This window comes from Macrotis lagotis, chromosome 1 (assembly GCF_037893015.1).
Source record: "Macrotis lagotis isolate mMagLag1 chromosome 1, bilby.v1.9.chrom.fasta, whole genome shotgun sequence".
NCBI classification, from domain to species: Eukaryota; Metazoa; Chordata; class Mammalia; order Peramelemorphia; family Peramelidae; genus Macrotis; species Macrotis lagotis.
The window spans coordinates 876,138,407-876,144,406 of NC_133658.1; positions in this window are offsets into that span (position 1 = coordinate 876,138,407).

A 6,000-nucleotide genomic window follows, 5' to 3' on the forward strand; every position below is an offset into this window, starting at 1 on the left:
AATTCTTCCTGCTCCCTGTTTCTTCTGATGATGACAACTTGTTTGTCCTATGTTAGTTGTAACTGTTAATAAGTAGTCAACCAGCTTTTGCCTGAAGACATTCAGAATGTCACTACTTCTGAAGGCAGTCTCTTCCACTTTTCTATAGTTTTAAATTTGATAGTAAGTTTTTCCTTACCTTAAGCCCAAATTTACCAATTTCTGTACCCTGATGCTACTTTAACACTCTGGGAATCAAGCAGATGGAATCTAATTTGTCTTCTGCATGATATTCCTCCAAATATTTGAAAATACTCTTCCCAGTATTCCTTAAGGGTTTTTTTGGAAGGAGAGGGGATTCAGTTGTTGTTCAGTAGTTTTTCCATTCCTGGCCAATTCTTTACGACCCTATTTGGGGTTTTCTTAGCAAAGTTATTGGTATGGGTTTGCTATTTCTTTCTCCATTGGGGTAGAGAGTAGGGATGGAGAAAGATGCTCTGAGGTTAGAAAAAATAAAGTGCTTATTCTACTCCAATGAATGCCTTTGCATTAAGCTAATTTTTCCCTTTGCTGTCTATTGAAGGACAATCACAGTGGCAGAAACCCATGAATCATAATTATAAGTGTGTAGACCCATAGAGTACTTTGATCCTGGGATAGTAGACCTGCTGGGAGCTCAACTTTTGCAGGGGAGTTGGAGTTTCATCAAAAATTCATTAAAAGTCTCACTTTATGAGAAATTCAGGTATTAAGCTCATTTGCTGAATCATTAATGCAATGACATGCAGACTTTTTGTTCAATTTCCTTTCCTAAAATGGACTTATTTAAACATTCTATTTCCCTTTCTATAAATCTGGGCAATTTTTATTTTTTTAAATACTTATTTCACTTAAATTGTCAGATTTATTGGCATAGAATTGGACAAAATAGCTTTTAATTATTGGTTAAATTTCCTCTTTATTGGTAATGAATTCACATGCTGGTAATTTGGTTTTCTTCTTTCTTTTTTTTTAAATCAAATTAACCAGTGACACTCTCTTTCACTTTTCAATAGTTTTAAATTTGATAGTAAATTTTTCCTTACCTTAAGGAATTAGGGAATTCCTATTGATTTTTTTCATAAAAAAATTCTTAGTTTTATTTTCTAGTTCAATGGCTTTCTTGCTCTCACTTTTATTTCTCTCTTCTTTAAGTTTCAGGATTTTCAATTTAGTATTTAATTGGAAGTTTTTTTAACTTGTTCTTTTTCTAACTTTTTTTAGTTGAATGCCCAATTCATTAATCTGTACTTTCTCTATTTTATTCATGTGTTTAGAGATATAAATTTTCTCCTAAATACTGCTTTGGGGGTATCCCATAAAATGTGGTATGTTGTTTTCATTCTCTTTGATCAAACTATTGTTTCTGTAATTTGTTATTTGAACCTCTCATTCTTTAGGATTAGATTATTTAGTTTCCATTTAATTTTTAATATATCTTTCAATGACCCTTTATTAAATGTAATTTTGTTGTAACATAATCTGAAAGGGATGCATTTAATCTTTCTGCATTTGATTGTAGGGTTTTTAATGCTCTAACACATAGTCAATTTTTGTGTAGATGCCATGTACTGAGAAAAAGAATGCATTCCTTTCTATTTCCATTCAGTTTTAACCAAAAGTCTATCATATCTAATTTTCTAAAATTTTATTTACCAACTTAGCTTCTTTCTTATTCATTTTGTGGTTAGATTTACTTATAGTTCTGAGAGGGGAATGTTGAGTCTTCATTAAGTTGCTTTTGGTATTTATTTCTTCCTGCAACTCATTTAACGTCTTTAGACAACTGGATGCTATACATTTGGTGCATATAGATTTAGCATTGATATTACTTCATTGTCTTGGAACTGAAGTACAATATTAATATTTGTGTAATCCCTGTGTAAAAGGGATCTTTGACACCTTTCTGGGCCCTTAGAAACTCCTCAGAAATATAAACTTGGCTAGGTGCCTTTGGGTCTAAGAATAATCTGACAGGACCCAAATGCTTGAATCTGGTATCATTAGATATACCATAAAATTGTCTGAGTTACACAAAACACCCTTGTTAACTTAATCATTTTGCTGTATCTGTAAAATTCCTGCTTTCTCCCAAGACTGCCTCCCCTTCCCCCAGATGCAGCTGGAACCATAAGATAGTAAATTCCACTCACCTTGAACCTGTGGGAAGCCCATGAATCCGTGACTCCCTCTGTCTCTAGCAACATATTGAGACATAAAGCAAGATCTATACTAGGCCATATGTTTGCATATGTTTGTAATAGTCTGACAAGGAAATATATCTAACTGCTATCTCTGCTTCTGTATCCTGCTTGCTCACAATACACTGCCCCCCTCCCTCAAAAATACTATAAAAACCTTGTTCTCTGGACACTCGGTGTTGTGTGCTTTGAGGAGGTATCCCCACATAGTCATTAGCAATAAAATGTACTCCTCAAAATTCATAGCTTGGTCTCCATCTTTCTTTTTTGGGTTCAGCATTTGGAGGCCCCAGCAAGATCTTGGTGTTTTGTGTCACCACAAGAGACCATAGGAGCCTCAAGTTTATGTTCAAATGGACTGTCTCTCCCTTTCTAAGGGAGCCGGCCCCTGATGATGTTTCAGGGCCTCAGAACTAGGTAGACATAGTCTTAGTATGAACCTCTCCTTGACTGCAATCCCCCATTTGACCTAAGTGGAGATCTTGTTACACCTCTGGGGGTAAGCTTGTTCTGATTCTGGGTCTAGACATTTAGTTGAAGGGGAATGCCAAATCAGACGTGATGTCCAGGTCCCCTCTTTTGGGTGCTCCTTGCAATAGCAAGGAACACATTTGGTTGGCCTTTGGGAGGGAGAGATTGTTGGACACTATGCTGAAATCTTCCCTCACAGCATTCCTGAGATATCAGGAATTTGCCATTGGCTTGTGTCTGTTGATATATGTTGAAATCGTCAGTTTGTGTGATCTGTGTTTGTGCCTTGTCTGTCTTTATATGTTTAGATTGTCTATTTACTTGTGTGTTCGGTTCATCTATTGATTTTTTTAAATGAGGGGAAAGGTCCCCTAAAACTTTCCTTGGGTTGCCTCATTTAAATTGCTGCTCTTTATTTTAGGCAGTATTCATCTAATGACCTCACTGGCTCTCCCCTTGAGCCTACTTTCTTTTTCTTTTTCTTTTTTTTTAGGTTTTTTTTTGACAAGGCAATGTGGTTAAGTGACTTGCCCAGGGTCACACAGCTAGGTAATTATTAAGTGTCTGAGACTGGATTTAAACTCAGGTCCTCCTGACTCCCAGGCTGGTGCTCTATCCATTGAGCCACCTAGCTGCCCCATGAGCCTGCTTTCTGACTGTGTTACAATGGGCAATATGATCCCTCCCTCCTCACCCCTGTGTTGTCTCTTGAGCACTTCCAAGAGGGATTTTTTATTTTTATTTAAAAAAGGAATGAATTTTGGTGTTAAATTGAGTGACGCCAAACTACTCACCCTGTTATTCTACCATTATGAGAAGCCCCCCCCATTCCTTGTTTATGTTCCCTTCTCTTCTCTGTGATTCTGTGCTGTCAGAATGTTCCCCCCTCCCCCTTTTAGAAAAAAGGACTAAGAGAGAGAGTTACTTCAGGAAGAATTAGTAAGATAAATGTTAAAAGGGAACCTTATTTTGAAGTTAAAGAAACAGTAAAGAGCCAGTGAATATTACAAATATATTAAACAAAGAAATCATAGAAAGAAATGCTATTTTAATTTGAAATAGTTGTGGGAAAATAAATTTCAGAAAGACAAGGGAGTCAGATTATTCCTAAAGTATATAATGTGGTTACCAAGATATGCCAGTATAGGGGAAACTAAATAGTTATTCTTTTTCCAGAATGATATGGTATAATTAGAGCTTCAGGAGTTTATCAATAAAGATTCTGATAATGTTATTTATTACAGAAAATTATGGGACATGTAAGGATTTAAGAATAGAAGATCAACCCCACCCCAGAAAGGATTGTCCCTCTATAAAAGTTATTCACCTTACTCTATTTGAAGAAGGGGATCAGGGAATATTCTAATTTAGCTAAGGGATTTTTGAATGACTGCCTTCTCTAAGGTTTTAACAGTTATAATCAAGAAATGTTAAATATTAAAACCTTGGAATGTAAAATGTATTATGAAAAGTGGAATCATATCCGTGGTTTATATAGCTGGATAAGCCATGTGACTCTAGTTCAGAATAGTATGAAATAAAGTCAAGAAGCGCTAATGAAAAGGAATAGTGGAACAGTATATTGAGGGAAACTGTGAGCTGTATAGTCTGGGTCGGAGTTTTGGAAAGAACTGGAAAGAAAATCCAGACATAGAGACAATTGGGGTTTTTTGAATCATTTGTTAAATATGGAAATTGGTAAAAGCATGTAGACAGAAAAGATTTGAGCAGGTTTGACTCTGTATACAAAAGATGGATTTTGGGAACTTTGGAAATTTGTGATTTACAAATCATTGTAAGAAAAGAAGAAAATACAGAACTATAAGTCTATAGGGAGATATGTGTTTATATGAGGTTGGGGTGATTTAAAAATCACATTAAACTGCTACTTTTTGCAACGTTTGGCAGTGAATTTATTGGAAAAGTAATAAACTCTATAAGGTGAAAAGTTTGACATGAAAGCAATTGCTAGGTAAATGTTAATTTTATTATGTTATTATTGATTCTATAATGTGCTAAGCTAAAGATACATGTAAATTGAATTAAGGGGTTTGTAAAAAAATGTTTGAGTTTTGATTCTGATGTTTTATTCATGGGAATCAAGACATACTTGTTTAGTTATTCTAAAGTTTGATTAAGAGCCCATGACTCACAAGGGGAAGGCAATATTTTACACTGATTGGGACGTAGTTCATGTCTTTGGGAAAAAATCTGGAGTGATGATAAACAGTAAAGGTAAAAAATTAGTACATATTACTTTGATATCTCAAATTGTGGGGAATCTCCAATCCCTAGAACATAGAATGTTCTAATATTAAGAAATGTTGGTCAGTGAGGATAGAATGCTCTTATAAGTTAGAGCACTGAGAAGTTAGAATTGCAGTAATAAAGATAAAGATAAAGGCTTTGAAAAGAAAATGATTTAAGGCTAATTTGAATATGACTTTTGAAATTTAAAAGAAGTATAAAGAAAATCTCGTAGTTATATAAGAAGCTATTTTTTTACCAAGAATTGGTCTTAAGAATTCTTTGTGTTTTAAAGTTTTAGGGAGTAAAGAAAACATGCATGTAAATGAAATAAGTTGTGTACAATTAGTAAACTTTGTATAAGAATAATTTAAGCTATATTTTTTGAGGTTTTAAAATTATTTTGTAATAACAAACCGTGAATGAATTGAAGTTTCATCTATCACATTTGTAAAGATTTGTTATAAAATAAAAAAACTAGTGAACACCTTGCCAACAAGGTTATATCTCTCAAGGTCTTTTTGGCCCAGAGAATTTGTGAAAAGCTTTGTTTTTTCACCTCATGCTTATAAAAGGGAATATTGGTATGTAAGATCAATGTAGTTTATTCATTATCTGTTAAAAAAAGAAGAAATTATACATCCAACTGTAACACTGTTATGGGTAAAAAGTGTTCATTGGGCTTTTGAAATTATGATATGTATCAGACTGAATTCATGGAGAATCTTATTTTCTTTGTTTTGAAAAATAGAAGTGTATTTGGAAGAAGAGATAAATAAGCTTCTAAAGCAAAAATTCAGAAGAGGCTTATGTGTAAAAGATACTTAATTATAAAGTTAACTTTAAGATAACCTGTTGTTTTAAAAGAATGAGTTGTCAGCATGAAAACCTTGTGTTACATGTAGGTTAAGAATTTAATGTGTAAATTTTAAAGAAGTAAAATAGCACATTTCTTCCTTCAATTAAAATTATGTCAACCCGAAGGGTGTTATCAAACATGTGATCTACTTTTGGAAATATAAGCTATTTTACTGTCATGATACCAAAGCCTGGATGGTGGGAT